This window comes from Thamnophis sirtalis, unplaced genomic scaffold (assembly GCF_051295495.1).
Source record: "Thamnophis sirtalis isolate CommonGarterSnake01/CBP01778 unplaced genomic scaffold, rThaSir2_p1.2 scaffold_13, whole genome shotgun sequence".
Classification (NCBI taxonomy): Eukaryota; Metazoa; Chordata; class Lepidosauria; order Squamata; family Natricidae; genus Thamnophis; species Thamnophis sirtalis.
Window position 1 is genome coordinate 35,624,415 of NW_028261393.1, and position 17,751 is coordinate 35,642,165.

At 39.7% G+C, this 17,751-nt stretch overlaps 2 protein-coding genes across 4 annotated transcripts in view; one reads left to right on the forward strand and one right to left on the reverse strand.

Annotated features, from left to right (window-relative positions):
* The window catches only part of UPRT (uracil phosphoribosyltransferase homolog), a 57,186-nt gene that overhangs the window by 1,130 nt on the left and 38,305 nt on the right, over window positions 1–17,751 (forward strand). The gene's annotated exons all lie outside the window — the stretch shown is intronic.
* The window catches only part of ZDHHC15 (zDHHC palmitoyltransferase 15), a 94,538-nt gene continuing 77,931 nt past the window's right edge, over window positions 1,145–17,751 (reverse strand). The window contains exon 12 of the mRNA XM_087727548.1: window positions 1,145–1,592. The gene's annotated coding sequence lies outside the window, so the exon portion shown is untranslated. The remainder of the gene's footprint in view (window positions 1,593–17,751) is intronic.

Sequence of the window (17,751 nt, forward strand, 5' to 3'; positions counted from 1 at the left end):
CAGCCCCGCGTGGGACGATGGGCGTCGCCGCCGGCCGAGCCAGCAAACGGGCGGGCGGGCGGGCGGGATGAGGAGGCGAAGGGCTGGCCGGGCTCGGGTCTTCGTCGGCAGGTGCAGAGATTCCTCTTTCTCCGGGGTAGGAAAATTGGGGGGGGGCAGCCAAGGAGGGACTGGAAAGCTGAACGAGGCCCCTGAGTGGCATCTGATATTCCAGGAGGAGAGGTGGTTCTGGTCATTATCTCTCCATCTATTTATCTTATCCATCCATCTGTCTATCTTGCAACTTTGGTCACCTCAAGGCAACAAACTTCTCTAATAAGTACAGGTAGTCCTCAACTTACAATCACAATTGAGCCCAACATTTCTGTTGCTAAGTGAGACGTTTGTTAAGAGAGTTTTGTCACATTTGTTAAGTGAATCACTGCAGTTCAGTTAGCAAGATAGTTGTTAAGTGAATCTGGCGTCCCCATTGATTTTGCTTGTCAGAAGATGGCAAAAAAGGATCACATGACCCCAAGAAATTGCAACTGTGGTAGATGAGTCAGTTGCCAATAATCTTGAGTTTCTTGAGAGAGGGAGAGAGAGAGAGGGATTGCCCTCTTTCACCCAGCCAGCCTCTGTGTGTGTGTGGGGGGGGAAGGCTAGGGCCCACCTTCTCCTTCTTCTAGATCAGCATCTTCACCTTGACACAAGGCTGACTTTGCATTATGCAAGGTGCAAAGTTGTCTTTCTTTCATTTTTCCCTTTTTTATTGCTTTACTGAACAAAAAGAAACAAAAAGTGGTAGAAACAATGTTACACTCTTATTTTTTTAAAAAGTGAATTTAAAGATAAAGCATTACAGCTGACTAGTGGAATAATATTGATCAATTGTTTAACTTTATGTTTTGATTAAAAGAACCCGACTTCTTAAGCAGGGAGGGGGTCTTTATAGGTAAGCCTGCTGATGTCAGAATGAGCCAGCCAATGCTTCAAGCCAGTAAATGAGCACACATATGTGGATTCTTGGTTTCAGTTCCTCTGAAATACAGGCATGTTAACTCTTGCTGGGTAATAATTCCTGAGGTCATATTTATTGGAAATGCGTGAGAGATGGGCGAGTCATCCATCCAGATTTTACTCTGCGTGGAGGAGTATTAAGAAAGTACAGCCACACCAGATGACAGTGGCCCAAGGCATCTCCTATTCTGTGAAGAGACCAGCCTGGGTGGGAACAAGTGCTGACGTCTTTCAACCATCAAAGGAGTGTAGAGAAGCCTGTTCTGAAAGACCTTCAGGGGTAGGGCTTTCAGTTCAAGTCTGCATCAAAGTTCATAGAGTATGTTGGTGCGAGTCCACCTCTGCTGCCTCACTGTTCTTGGCTTACTCTCAGATCTGGTTTTGTCATAGTACTGTAGGATTTGATGAATCAAGCTATTTTTTATTTAAAACATTTTCCTTTGTAGGTAGATGCAAAAGAGCTTTTTGGCTAGGTAGACTTGAGATGAAATGAATGTTCTTGCAATAACCTTGTTTAATGCAGACTGATAGATTTCATGCATTGCATAGACTTGAATGTGGTTAGTTGGCAGCTTAACATGAGGTTTCATAATCTGAGAAAGACCAAAAGTTTGTTAGCACATTTTTAAAGTGACAGAAAAATGTATTGAATGCATTTATTATGAATCAAATTTAGATGTTTCCCCCCCAGCCCCACCCATTTGACTGGGGGCTCTCATGCCACCCAAAGACTTAAGTGTGCCTTTATGCAAGAAAGGCTTTGTACTCCACCCCTGACTTAGCATTACTGTGAACTCCACTGTGCTTATAAAGTTATATAGTTTGATGTAATGTATAGAATAAAGCTCATTGTGATTCATTTAATAATCATTGTTAAAAAATCATCTTACTGTGATGCTATTTCTAATTCTACAGCATGCTTTGTGTGGCTATTCTAGAATATGCTAATTGCTTAATATACTAAGTGCTTATTTGAACAAAGGGCCAACAATAACTAACTTGATAAATAGCTAATGTATTCTGGGCATCAGTGTTAGAATTTTGATGCTTATTCTTACATATTCTGATTTTGGTTTTATAATTAATGTGATAATTACATTGCTTCGCAATTTGTTGAAACTTATTCAAATGATGTTGTAGCTTTTAAATATAACTACATTGAGTAAATGGTGGGATTGCATCATTTTCATTGTATCAAGCAATTTTTAACAAATGAAACACAGTGAATGTAGATATTACAGACATTGGTACTGTCTTATGTGCACCTTCATTCTAGAATTATTGAACCAGTAGAGTGGATCTTGCTTTAAGGTAATGGGTCCATTTTAATTAAGCCAATTTTGGAAATATATCCAAGTTTATGCAGCAGTTCTACATTTTCTCAATTACTACTGTGATAAAAGCTGGAAATACCCTCTAATCTAGATGACATTGGAAATTTTCTAGTGCAACACCTATCACAAATAAATCAATAATGCTGCTTTATAAAATAGTGACTTCAGTAGAATGAACAATAAACCTTAAGGACATATTTTTAATGTGGAGGATATCCTTGCTTGAGTTTGCATAATTCCTGAAATCTGGATTGTGTTGTTTAAATCAGTGGTCCCCAACCCCCGGTCCGCGGACCGGTGCCGGGCCGTGGAGTACCTGGCACCGGGCCGCGCAGCGACCGGGGGCCATGATCGCTGCAGTGGCCGGGGGCCATGCAACGGCCAACTCTTCACTCATGCAGCGCCGTCGCCGGAGGGGGGGAGCTGCGCAGAAGCACAGGAGCAAGTGAGGCGAGGAGGAAGAATCCCCCGCTACTACACCACCTCCGCCCCCTCCCCGAGTCAGCCGTCCCCTCAGTGAACGCCTCCGCCTCTTTCTCCTTTCTCGCCTCAGTCGGCTCGCCTGGAAGCGAGGCGAGGAGGGGGCGGACCATGCGCTGGAAGCGGAGCCCTTGGAGGCCCTGGCGGCTTCCCCGCCCAGCCTTGGCTTGTGAGAAGGAACGGCGGGAGAGGTAGAGAGAGAGAGAGAGAGAGAGAGAACGTCGGGCAGCCAAGGGCGGGGTGGGGTCTTTTGAGGGGAGATGGGGGGCAGCGTACGGTGGAAAAGCGGCGGTCTTGCCCACCCCTTCCCTGCCTCCCGCCCGCTCCAGTTGCCGCAGCCAGGGGTGGGGGCTCGGTGCCTGAAGTCTCTTGCCTCTCTTCCAAAATTTCGCCAACGGGCATCGGTGAAGCGCGCTCTTTCTCTTCCTCACAAAACACATTTCCTTTCCCCCCACGTGTAGTTATTGGCGATATGGACTCTTGGAGGCTGCGCTCCCGGGTCGCGTTTCCTTTTTGCAGTCCACGAGAATGCCTGGTTCTGAGCCTCAAAAAACGAGAGTTCTCTTAAGGCTGCAAAAAAGGAATATACTTTGGTCCTTGAAGCGCTTTTCCTGTTATTTGGACATTATATATATATACGTACGTACATACGTACGGTATGTATATATGTATGTATGTATGTATGTGTGTGTGTGTGTGTATATATATATATATATATATATATATATATATATATATATATATATATATATATGTCTGTAGTCCATAATATAGTGATGATTTTAAAAAAAATTAGTTGAGCACATGGAATCTTTTTTCTTTTAGTATATTTTGGAGGTGGGGGCCCACTTTGTTATTTAAGATAGTATCTCCTTTTATATATGGTAGTGAAGATACCTAATACTCCCACCCCCTATTTCCCCCACGACAATCAATGTGTCGTCGCGAACAACACCCCCCTATCCCTGCGCGCGCTCAGCGGGCCACGGTAAAATTATCAAAGGCTGACTGGTCCGCGGCGATAAAAAGGTTGGGGACCACTGGTTTAAATGACCATTTCTTCCTTGAAAAGATGATCAAGCTGCAGCAATGAATAAAACGATCCCTAGAAGCCAACATAGGCTTGTTAAAAACAAATCAGGCCAGACAAACCTTATTGCCTTCTTCGATAAAGTAACTAAATTATTGGATAGGGAAATACTGTGGATATAGTTTACTTGGACTGCAGTATCAGTGAGGCATTTGACAAGTCAATCACAGCCTACTTTTTGGAAAGATAGAACAATGTGGGATAAGACTGCACCACCACCACCACCAGATGGCTTCACAGTTGGCTGACCAAGTGAACTCAGTGAGAGTTAATGGAACTACATCTACATGGAGGGAAGCATGCAGTGGGGTGCTCAAGGTTCTGTCTAGGGCCCAGTACTTCATAAATCATATAAATGAGGGGATAGAAGGGGAGCTCATGAAATTTGCAAATGACACCAAGCAGTGTGGAATAACTAACAGTACTTCATAAATCATATAAATGAGGGGATAGAAGGGGAGCTCATGAAATTTGCAAATGACACCAAGCAGTATGGAATAACTAACAGTTAGACTCGGGATACAGGGGGGATCTTGACAGATTTCAACACTAGGCCCTGTCCAACAAATGCAGTTCAGTAGTGAGAAAAGGTATTACGCTTAGGCAAGATAAACCTTAATGTACAGGTACAGAATAGGCAGTACCTGACTCAACAATAGTAACTGTTAGAGGGTGGACCACTACCTAAGTGTGATTCAGCAGTGTGCTGCAGCTACTAAAAAGCCAATGCAGTCCTAGGATGCATCAAGAGGGGGCATCAAGATCACAAGAAGTGATAGTACCTCTATATTGCACCAGTAAGGGCACACTTGGAATACTGTATCCAATTCTGGTTGCTACAATACAAAAAGGCTGAGATTCTAGAAAGAGTGCAACAAAGAGCCATTAAAATAATAAGTGGTCTGGAGGTTAAATCATATGATGAATGGTTAAGGGAATTAACAGGGAGAAGTCACTTTTGAGGCTGTATATCAGTCCTATAAGAACTGTGCTACAAATTTGGATTTGACTTCAAGATTACAGTAATGTTTCAGGTTCTTAATTGTTTAGGGTCATATTCACAGTACTTGGCAAAATAGATGATTAAGATTGGCAAAGCTGATTCTTTCAGCATACAGAAAAATATTTTCTGGCTCAGATCTGAAGTGTACTTGAGAAAGAATTACATTAGGGTCCATGGCTTGTTTCTGTTCCCTTATGTAGGTAAGAAGGTTTCTATCCATTTCATATACTTGTGGTATCTTGCAGTCAAAATAACATGCAATCATGATAAACAGTACAGAAATATAAAGATGAAAGGACACAAGTAGGATACAGCAAAAGCTTTGAAACAAGATCATCACATGCTCTTGAATACCAATGAAGCAGGACGTTGCAGGACCCATGAGAAAATTTTTAAGTATGAGATCTACAGGGCCATCTGTAATGACAAATTGCAACTTTTTGCTTCAAATGATCTCGTGTGTCTTCAATAAAATGCTATGAAAATAAATGCCACTTTACTATTGAAGATTTGAAAAATTATAGAGCTTACACCACAAATGTCTTTGCTTCTCACCAGGGGTGGGTTTCTCGCCCCGTTCCAACCGGTTCGGTTGGAACGGGGCCGGCGGCGTCCTCATGCACGTGCGCGGTGCACGCATGCGTACTAGCGCCTGTGTGAGGCTCCAGCTGCTCCTGGAGGATCGCGCAGGCGCTGTATGCGTCCTGCGCATGCGTGGAAGCGCAGAACTCATCAAAACCGAGGAGGAGCGCAGGCGGGCGGTGGGCCCTTCGCCGTTCCCGGAAGTTACTTACTTCCGGGTTCGCCGACCAACCGGTTTGCAGGGACCACCGCGAACCGGTTGAAACCCACCCCTGCTTCTCACCTTGTAAACAGTTCACTAATTTATTACAGTATTAATCTCATAATGTCTAATTATGTACTTCCTGTGTAATGGAAGCATTAGCTTTTTTATAGCATTTTGAGTTTCATTGTGTATAAGGCTTCCAGAGCATTTGCAAAGATCAGTAGCGTGTCATTTTTTGCCAAAAGAAATGGGGGAAAAATGTAAAAAAAAATGGGAAGAGATGGATAAAGTCTAGTTCTGCAACAAATTTAAGCTTTAACCACTTGCTGTAAACACTGAGGGGCGAGGAGAATACTTCATGTAAAGGTTACTCCAGGTAATCCTTGACTTAGAATTGAACCCAAAGTTACAGTTGTAAATTGTGCTGGTCAAGAACTTGGTCACCATATGACCATGCCTGATTTTACAACCATTTTTGTGGCAATCATTATACAAATCCATTATCTGCAATGAGTGTTTTTTGCAGAAACACAGAAATAAATGCCAATTTTCAGCAAAAACCTCAAATTGTAGTTGCCAAACGCTGCAAATGGTTGTAAGGACTGAGTGCCCAGAGTGTGCTTGTGTGACCACAGGCAGGGGGAGGGTCAGAACTTTGGATCCCGGTGATAAGTATACCATCATTTCAAACAGTAGCTAAGTGGGCAGTTGTAAGTTGAGGACTATATTCTTGCTAACCTGTGGGGACAGCCAAATACATGGGGTCTCTTATCAGATTCAATAGTTTTCTCCTGTTTTTCTTCTTTACCTGATGAAGCGGTTCTGATTTAGTCAACCTGTTAGATTTAGATTCCATTCTTTCTTCACCACAACAGCCTTGGGAGGCTGAGCTCATCTAGGGATGATTGGTCTAAGGCAGCAGTTCTCAACCTGTGGGTCCCGACCCCTTTTGGGGTCGAACAACCGTTTCACAGGGGTGGCTGAGACCAGCGCAACTCTAAACTTTAGACTCCACCTCGTGTTCCTTGAAATTCCCCACGGAGTCATCGCCGGCTGCGCAGCACATTGCCACGGCTCCACGGCGTAAAAAAAAGGTGCTCACGCACACCCTGTACAATTAGCCTCGGAGACTTCGTAATGGCGGGAAAGTGTTCCTGCGAGGGAGGGAGGGGCTTAGTCCTGCTCCAGGCTGTAATTATATTTTCCACGCCTCTGCCAGGTACTTTTAACTATATCTAAATCCACAACCAGACCTTTCATCAAGAGCCAAGCTCAAGAGCCCGAATTGGCCCCATTCACACAATGAAAACCTGCTTGCTAAAAGTACCATAAATCATGCACAAAGGAAAAGAGCCAAAAAATGCAATGCAAGTAAACAATTTAAAAAATGATACAAGTGGAATTATTATTAGAAATAAAAGTAACAGAGAAAATGATATGTATGAAAATATAAAGTTGGGTTTCCTGAAATGCCACCCCGAGAACCCATCAGAGAAAGTAAATAAGCAAGAGCAACAATGGAAAGGAGGAAAGATGAGGAGGGAAAGGACGAAAGCATAAAGCAGATGAAGTAAGGGAGGGGAATTAAGAACAGGAGAGAGGGTAAGAGGGAGGAGAAGAGAGGAGGAGGGGAGGAAGGAGGAGGAGGGAAGGGAAGAAAGGGTAAAAGCAGAGGGAGGGAAATTAAGAGTAGGAGAGAGGGGAAGAGGGAGGAGGAGGGGAGGAAAGAGAGGGGAAGAAGAAGGGAGGAAGGAGAGGAGGAAAGAAGAAGGCAGAGAAGGGAGGTAGAGAAGTTAGAAGGAACAAGGTTGCTGCAAAATGAAATGGGGTGGCAAGAAAGTGACCCAAACTGTATTCTATATATTTGTAAGAAAATAATGATTAATGATAATGATATAATTAATGGTAATTATAAGAGTGTATATTTGTGAATGAACTTGAAAGAGAAAATAAAAAACTTTTTTTTAAAAAAAATTAAAAATAAACAATGCACAACGTTTGCCCAATAAATTAAGGTTAAGCTTACCACCACCACCAAGGTTAAGATCACTCCTGTAAACAACCCCAAACCAAGTTTAAGATCCATCCAGGCAGGGTAAGAAAGTTTGTGAATGCAGCTGCAGGCAACTTAGTTAAGGAGGCTGTGGGAATAAAGCCACTGTGTGTCTCTGTATATGTGTGTGTATGATTGTATAGCAGCCAAGGTTGTCCAGCCTCCGGAATGTGGTTCTTTTCAGACCCAAAATTTAGGAGCAGACAAGATGTTGGCTGCCTCTATTAAAAGATGTGGAGAATCTAGTCTAGAAAAAGTGCAAAGAAGAGCAACCAAGAGGATTAGGGGACTGGAAGCTCAAACATATGAAGAACAGTTGCAGGAACTGGGTATGTCTGGTTGAATGAAAAGAAGGACTTAAGGGTGATATGATAGCAGTCTTCCAATATCTGAGGGGCTGCCCCAAAGAAGAGTAGAAGTAAAGTAAACTCTTAACACTTAGGCAAGAAAAACCAAAGCTACACCAAGACAAAATTTCATTTATTTGTAATTAGAAATAAATATTTCACAATATAGAATTAATTACATATTGTTTTTGTGATTAATCACTGCTTTAATTATGTTCAATTTATAACAATAAAAATACATCCTGCATATCAGATATTTACATTATGATTCATAACAGTAGCAAAAGTACAGTTATAGAGTAGCAACGAAAATAATTTTATGGTTGGGGGTCACCACAACATGAGGAACTGTATTAAAAGGTTGCGGCTTTAGGAAGGTTGAGAACCACTGGTCTAAGGTATTGCATGAGCTTTCATGGCCGGGGGCAGACATTTCCCAAGGGTCAGCCTCCAGCTTCACTTGGCCAGGGATATTTTGTTCTAATATAGTTTGGGGTGTGGTCATCTTTGTAAAGAACACTGACCTGATTTATTTTAGTGGCTCATGGAGCTGTGCCTACAGCGATTCCTTTTTGTAAAGCCGTTGCAGCAGCTACTTCCAAACTCCCCGTGTTCCGGCTCTCTGCTTTGAAATAAGCCTCAGTGGGTGGCAGCACCTGGCTGACCATGTCTGGGTTTGTCAACCGAGCAGCTGTGGCTCCTGGTTCGTGAAGGCAGCAGCAACCCCCTTCTGTACTGCTGCCCAAAATTGACAAGGGCGTGTTCATAATGTCAGAGACAGCTGAGTCCAATTTGAAGAAAATATTATCCTTTCCTATTGAAAGAGACGATGAGCGAGAGCTTTTCCTCATGTACAAATTGTACTCGGCAGCCTCTTGATTACTTGCATGCTCCAGGGCAAGTAGAATTATTGCTTGCTTTCGCTGACTTCATACATTTGTTATTGCTGCACTCAGCAATGACCCACTGTGTTAGGAGCAGTGTAATCCTGTTATAAAAATGTCTCACTCAAATTATTTCCTTTTAGTATTGAAACATTTATAGTTTTAAATATCTAGAATATGTTGTACAATTAATGTGCTGAAGGATTCATTAATTTATAACTCAAAACGTGCAGAAAGCAGCCGAGGAAAGTGTGAAATCCTTAATATGGAAAAGTTGTCTCTCACCAAAGGGAATTTTTCTAAGTTCAGTCTGCTACTGTCTTTGTGTTGCATCATTAGAGAAATGTGTATTATGGCAAAGAAAAGACGAGAAAGAAGCTAATGTAAGAAAGAATCCATGTGGATGTGTGTTATCAAGCTGATAAGGAATATTGCATGTAAGCAGGTGCAGAACTTCTGAAAATATCCTGTAGGAATGAGGAGGCTTTTAGTGTAATGAATGATCTCAAATAATTGTTTTGATGGAAGATTAATATTTTACCCTCAAAGTATTTACCGTATTTTTCGCAGTATAAGTATAGCAGTATATGCAGTATACCTTTTTTCCTCAAAAAGAGGCTGAAAAACTGGGCGTGTCTTATACATCAAATACAGCACTTTTTGCCTCCCGAAGCCCCGCCCTCTTTACCAAAATGGCTGTGCATAGCCTTATGGAGGCTTTCAGAGAGCTCTTGGTGGCTGGGGAGGGCAGAAATGAGCAAAGAACCGTCCATTTTTTGCCCAATTTTGCCCTTCCAGCCTGCAGGAGCACTCTAGAAGCCTCCATAAGGCTATGCATGCAATTTTATTGACAAAAAATGGACCTATTTTTGTGAAAAATGGCCCATTTTTTGCTCGTTTTGGGGGGGCCCAGGAGCACTCTGCAAGCCCCCTCCCCAAGGCTATTCATGCCTTTTAAAAAAAACCAGCCCGTTTTCTTGAAAAATGGGCCGTTTGCAGAGTGCAACACCCTCCCCCCTTTGGAAAGTTCTTTAACTGATTGATGAGAATTACATTGATCAAGTGTTGTGCTAGCAGAAATAAAGTCTTAGCTGCTGCAGATTGTCAGCGATTTCCTTCTCCAGCACATGGATAAATACACCTGGAAACATCTACCTACCTACTCTCTCCCTACCTACCTACTGTATTTCTCTTTCTCTCTCTCTCTCTCCCTCTATTTCTCTCTCTCTCTCCCTCTACCTACCTACCTACACACACACACACTCTCCCCCCCCCTACCTACCTACTGTATTTCTCTCTCTCTCTCTCCCTCTCTATCCTTCTACCTACTTTTTTTTAAAAAAATTGGCCTCTTCAAAACCTTGGTGTGTCTTATACTCCAGTGCATCTTTTACTCCGAAAAATATGGCACATTAGTATATTTCATTTGTGATGCGTTTAATGTTAGTAATGTTCCAGAATTATTGCTAACCCCACCCCCAGATAAATATTGTAGTGTAGATGCTTAATAATGGAATACTTGAAGTGATTCTTCAATGATGGGTGATGGGTGATTCTTCTCTTTCACTCAGTAGAAAATAACAGCTCATTATACTGGACTGTTACAGGGCGAGAAAGGAGAATATGAAATACAATTAGGAAGAGTAAGATGCAGCTAATGGGGGACGGTGGCTCAGTAGCTAAGAAGCTAAGCTTGAAGGTCGGCAGTTCGATGGTTCAAATCCCTAGCGCTACGTAACGTAGTGAGCTCCCATTACTTCTGCCAAACTAGCAGTTCGAGAGCACATAAAAAATGCAAGGAGAAAAATTGAAACCACCTTTGGTGGGAAGGTAATAGTGTTCTGTGTGCCTTCAGCGTTTAGTAATGCCGGCCACATGATCACGGAGATGAATTTGGACAGTGCTGGCTCTTCCGCTTTGGAACAGAGATGAGCACCTAGAGTCGGGAATGACTAGCACATGCCTTTAAGATGCAGACTTCTCGGGAAGAAGGCGGGGCTTAGCAGTGAGAAGATGGAGTTTTAGGCTACTCCTGAAATTCCTCTATACCAAAGGATTTTTTGGACGGGTTCTTTGAACCCCAGCTGTCCCGGAGACGACAGTGGAGGTGGGGAGGGACCCAGGACCCCAGAGATAATCGCAAATCTCTGGGGGAGGGTATTAACTCCCCGTGCCAATTCCTTTTTGGATTAGCTGTGTGCTAACTGAAACTGCAGGTCGCCCCTAAGAATGGAAGAAGTGATATCATCTGGTAAGCTGATTTTATTATCCAAGAGAGATTGTTCCTGTTAAAAATTAAGCTAATTGAAAACCAAACAACAGAAGATCAGCGGCGAATTAGCTTTTCTAATGGTTTTATGACTGGTGGTTACTCTACCTCTTAAATGCTTCAAGAAACTCCGCGATATTCTCCCCCCTCTGAATCTCCCTAAGTGGATCGTAAAACTTATTTTCTACTAACTAGCCCGTCACGATTCGACATTTTTATTACTTTACTATCCAGCTCTGTTTACAACTAGATAAGATTGACAGCCGGTAAGAGATTTAAAAAAAAAAAGTTAAAAAGTGCTTTGAAGCCTCTGGGGAAAAAAAAAGAGAGCCTTTATTTTAACTACGACACATCATGGCGTCCCAAGATACTTCCAAGACTTCATTTCAGACTCTTTTCTCTGCGTGTAGAGAACTTTTTCATTCTTACCAAAGATTGGAAAGAAAAATGGATCAATTTATTCTAAAATATGAAGCTAAAACTGAGAACGTTGAATGCTTAAATGTTCCTGAAACACAAACGGAAAATGTGAGAAATGGTGTCTGGTCTATCTCAGAGGAAGAGAAGAAGGGGGAAGCCATAAAGACGGCTCATTTAAAGGGACAGTGTGCAGAAGGAATGGAGAATCCACCCTTGAGAATTAAAGTTAAATTGGGAAGCTTTATAAACCAAGAACAACTTTATTACTTCATCACTGACATTCAGAATCCAAAGGTGCCGAAATACTTTTGTTTGGACTTGCTTATGGAAACATTTGGTAAATTTATTCAACGAATGGCTACTGGACGGAGAAAACTTTGTGGCTGGAGGGACACAGGCTGACAGATGGGACAATAAAAACTAAAATTAGCTAGATCGAATTACTTTAATTTGTAATAGATATAGCTGAATAATGACTGATATGGATAGCAATATATATAATCTGGAACTGGCTGATAGATTGTTGAATACAATTGAAAACTAGTTAAACCTAATTGCTTTTCTGTGTAACAAATATTGTTGAATAATAATTGATATTGATAGCAATGTATATAATGTGGAGTTGACATGATAATTAACAATGGGATATGAGAAAATACTTTTAGATTACACATAAAGAGTATTAACTATAATAATTAGCACTATTAAAAAACTAAATAGAATCCATACAATCCAATGTTAATTAATACTGGGAAAATGTTATGATATATGATATAATTGAATATTATGGATGTTTAGCTAAAATAGAATCTAGATTGGATCACTTCAATTTGTAATAGATATAGCTGAATAATGATTGATATAGATAGCAATATATATAATTTGGAATTGGTTGATAGATTGATGAATATAACTGAAAATTAGCTAAATCTAATTGCTTTTTTGTGTAACAGATATTGCTGAATAATAATTGATATTAATAGTAATGTATATAATGTGGAGTCGATATGATAACTAACAATTGGATATGAGAAAATACCTTTAGGGTATACATAAAGAGTATTAACTATAATAATTAGCACTATTAAAAAATTAAATAAAATCCATATAATTAAATGTTAATCAATATTGGGAAAATGTTAGGATATATGATATAATTGAATATTATGGATGTCTAGTTAAAATAGAATATGAGGATTTGATGATAATAGAGGATTTTACCAATAAGTAAATGAACTGCCAGCATGTGTTATGGACTAATTTCTTAGCATAACTAAGGATGAAGGATGTTTAAATAATTATAATAATTAAAACCGGAGGTATAATGATGTTGATATGGCAAATATTCGACTTAAGATACTTGAATTAATGGGAGTCAATCGAAGAGAAGCACCAGAACATGTTGTAACCAGTTGATATACTTCCTATTTTTTTCATAATAGATACCTGTGTTTTGTTTTGTTTTTCTGATTGTTGTCTTTGTTTTTTTCTGTATTATCTGTAATTGATTGATATATTAAGAAAGATGTTGTATCAGCTTTAAACTAAAACTAAAAAAACATTTAATAAAAAAAAAAAAAGATGCAGACTTCTCAAAAAAAGACGGGCCATGTAGAATTGGACTAGGCTGAGTCACTACAGAAACAGTAGAATGAAAGAATGTGGAGTGTGGTGATCAATGTTGTAGTAGTACTTTGATGAGGTGCTCTCTGTGTGTATCCACCTGTTTGCAAATTTGTGATGTGTTAATTTGTGTACTTTTTACTTCAATTCTTTTAAAATGAAATTCCACATTGTTGTATCTTTGGTGTGTGTATTCCAGTCAGGGTGTCTTAAAAGCAGCGCCCTTTATTCTTGCTAGACTTGGCATGCAAAGAGCCTCTTTTAGGAGTTAATAAACCCAAACAAAATGGATGGTCATTAGCTGTGTTTTGCTTTTTTCAATTCTGGGGGGAGTATGATAAAATTTGTGCTAGTCAGAGAGAAAGTTAAATAGATTTCATGCAGCTGCTCTCTAGGAAGTATTCCCATGGAATACTTTTCACACATGACCAGCAATCAAGGGAGATTTTATCAGATTCTATTGAGAAAGCCATTGGCACCCCCTCTCCCCATCCTGCCAGAAGACGATGCAGGATCAGAGATTATGCAGAAGTTTTAGTTATATCTTAATAATGAGATTTCGTTTTCTGACAATTGTTAGCAAAAGTTTTGTGATATAGATGCTTTAGCATTGTAGGTGAGTCATTGGCCAGGGTGCATAGGTGTGATTAAAGTTGTAGACCAGAATATTTAGGGACATTGTGTTAGAAATTGCTAGCAATCAAGATTTGTGGAATTATTGGTAGTATTGATTATGATATTCTTCTGAATTGCCTTCCTGGGCTCGATTTCAGAGGTTTGAAATACTGGGAATCTAGTCCTGCTATCAAGAAGTTAATAGTTTTTTTTATGCTATTGTTTTATACCATGGCACTGGAATTCTGCTGTTACCCATAGAATTTCATAAAGTTTGATTTCTATGTAACTAATATGTGGTTTACACCCAAAGAGTGCTTTTTGGGAAGTAATTTTAAGCGTACAATTAGAATCCATAGAAATAGTTTGGATTTGACAGTGGGTCGATGACACATGTTGAGGGTTAGTTCTGAGTGATAAATATGCTATTGGTTAATGGAACATTAAGCAATACCTTTGAAATTTAGTCTGTTCTAAAGGTAGGGAATTTGTGCCTTCCTCAAAAGAGTAACATTGCCTTCCTATTTCTTTATGCTTTTAATTATTAAGTAAGGTTTGCATTGGTTTAATTTTCTAATTTCTACTTTTAATAATTGTTGGCCTAAGATACCCAGTTGAGCTTTTTACTTAACTGAGTGGAAAGTAGAATGTAAATTAGATAAGCAATTGACCCTATACTGACAAAATTTCTAAGGAGGTGGCATAGAATATGTCTATCCCGTTATTTAATGTGTTAGCTGTGGTAATTCATGCACTGGCTTCATCTGTAGCATAAACATCTTTAAGTGATGATGAAACTCTTTCAATGTGCTTATAATGAGTTAATCTTGGAAAGAGTTTGGAAATAGCTGTGGACATAATATGCAGCATCCAAAGTGCTATTCAGAGCAAAGTACAATGATCAAATTATACCATTATGAAAACAGCTGGTTATGGAACTGTCCAGCTGTTAAATATCTTCAGCAAAGGCCCTCATTTGCAGAGACCCATACAAAGGATTTCAGTACTCATTTCTTGAGTGCAACATTTTGAGCGAATTCACATATCTTTTAAATTCCATGTCTCAAGTACTTACAACTATTTTGTAAGGTTTTGTTTGCGTATTTCGCTTTCTGCTCCTTGCCCTGACTATAATTCTCAGATGAAAAGGTAAAATGTGAATACAATAAATCTCACTGAACCTGGCTAGACCTATAAATCTGCATAAATTGAATGTACATCCTAAAATACTCCACTCTTCTCATAAAAACTGAAGATTGGTATAATGGGCAAGTCAGTTTGCCAAGAAACTGTGTTTGTAATTGTTGATAATCACAGAACCCAGTAGATATGATACAAACAATTTGGAGGTTTTTTTCCATGTTTGTGTTTTCTTCAAAGTAGATGCAGTTGGCACAGAAGCAGAAATACAATTTTCTTGCTTCATGTTTATCTAATCTAAATCATTCCCTAGAAATACATATTAAATTTAGGCAACATGAATTCAGAAAAAGTTATATCTGTTATTAAAAAAATAGTGCTAACTAAAAATCCCCAAAGAAATATTTAAAAAATTGGGATACCCTGACAAAAATGGGGAAATGGAGCAAGTCTTTTGAAATGTGTTAACCTTATGCAGTGATTTCAATTCTTCACTTGGTAATGTGCACAAAAGAGCAAAGATTGTATTGGTTTTGCATAATTGGCACTTTTAATTAAATAGGTTCAATCCATTATTAATTGAGGAGACATCAGTCCAGAATTTTTCAGTGTACTGTTTTGTTAGATTTATATCCTATCTTCCGTTCCAATACTTCATTTTATTCCCACAAAGACAACCTTGCAAAATAGCCAAACAGAGAGAGAATGAGTAGCCCAATGTTACACAGTGAGTTTTCATAACTGCTAGTAGTCTCGTACCTATGTATTCTGGCTTCTGGTCCAACCTTTTAACCAATATGCTACAATTTTAATTATTAAAATATTTATCTTCCCCCCGCCCTGTCAGGCATCTCGTGCTGTTGTTGGGTGTTAGAGGATTTCAGAATGCTGCAGACAGGAAGCCAGGGGTGATTTAGTACCTCTTTCCATAGCTGTATAGCGGGCCAGTAGAGTTTTACTAATTGCTTGAAGATAAAACTTGGAATGGCCTCAAAACCAAATCCTAATTTGAAGATACCCCCTCCCTCAGCCCCCAGAAGCACATCGCCAATTTTCTTGAGGGAATTGAATGAGGCTCTCAACACTCAGACAATTAAAGTGGAAGACAAACAAGAGGAGATAAAAGAGGAGATAAAGAACTTAAAGAGGAGTTGTATGATAAAATTGATGCCAGGGTTGCTAAAATCAGGGATGATACGCTTGGGCTTGTAAATGTACTGACAGAACATGTTTCCGGAATTGAAGATAGTCTAGAGGATCTTAATGAAGCTAATATTAATTTGACATCGAAAACAGAGGTGGTGCAACAAAAAGTTGAAAATGCTGAAAAAGAAATTATTATGATACAGTACAGACAAATGGAGCTGGCATTAAGAGTAAGGGGGTTGCGTGAAAAAAAGCAGGAAAACCTGAAACAAATATATTCAGAAGCCTTTGATAGTCTGTTGGGAAGACCGGGGGCTAAGTTTGACTGGCAAATTGATAAAGTTTATCGCATTAATTCTTGGGCGGCAAAGCAGAGGCAGCTCCCTTGAGACATTGTTATATATTTTACCACAAGAGAGCTCAGAAACACCATATTACAAGAGTCTTATAAAACTAAGCTCCAAATTGGGGGTCAAGACCTGACTGTTTTGAAAGAGATACCACCTCAAATACTAAGAGCCAGGAGAGATTATGCTTTTTTAGTTGAAGAACTTAGAAATCGTCAGATACAGTACAGATGGGACGCACCATTCGGTATTATACTCACATTTGATAGGCAAAAATATCGTCTCAACTCAGTATGGAAAGCTTGAGATTTTTACTACAATATTTTGAAGGCTGGACATCCTGCACCATCTGGACCCAGAGAAAGATCACAAGAAGGACAAGACAGACAGCAAATCACACAACTACCAGATAAGATGGATCATCTCTCTCTCTCCTAGAAGCGCAAGGTGTTATGGAACAAAGACCTAGCCATATGATTACTAGACAAATGGAGCAACAAGCTAAAATGCAACAACTTCAACAATTACCTGCCATCGATCAAGGAGCTACAGCAACCAGTCCAGAAGCAGTGGGAGGAGCCAGGCCAAAGGTTAAACAGGCTATGCAGGAGGCTCTAAAAAAGCTTCAGGTAACCAAAGATGACAATTAAGATTTTAACATGGAATGTCAATGGATTGAATTCTCCACAGAAGAGAAAGAAAATATTTCACTATCTTAAACAGTTCAAGAATGATATAATTTGTTTGCAAGAAACTCATATTAAATCAACCGATCAAAAATATTTGATTAACCCAAGACTTGGTCAACACTTTGTAGCTTCTGCTATGGAAAAGAAAAATGGTATAGTTCTATACTTAAGAAAAGATATGAAAGCTGAATTAATTTAAGCAGATCCCTATGGAAGATACATCGCGTTAGATTTGATCCTAGAAGGGAAAAGACATTGTTTTTGGGAATTTATGCTCCTAATCAACAGCAAGACGGATTCTATAGAAATCTTCATGCTAAATTAGTACAGTGGGATTATAGGTCTTGTATACTATTGGGTGACTGGAATGGTGTTATAGATACTAAGAGAGATAAGAAGACTTCTCGCCCAAATACTAAGATGCGAGCAAAGCTACCTAAATCCTTTTTTGACATGATGGATGACTTTTGAACTGAGAGATATCTGGCGAGAAAGAAATGCAGAGGAATATGATTTTACCTTCTT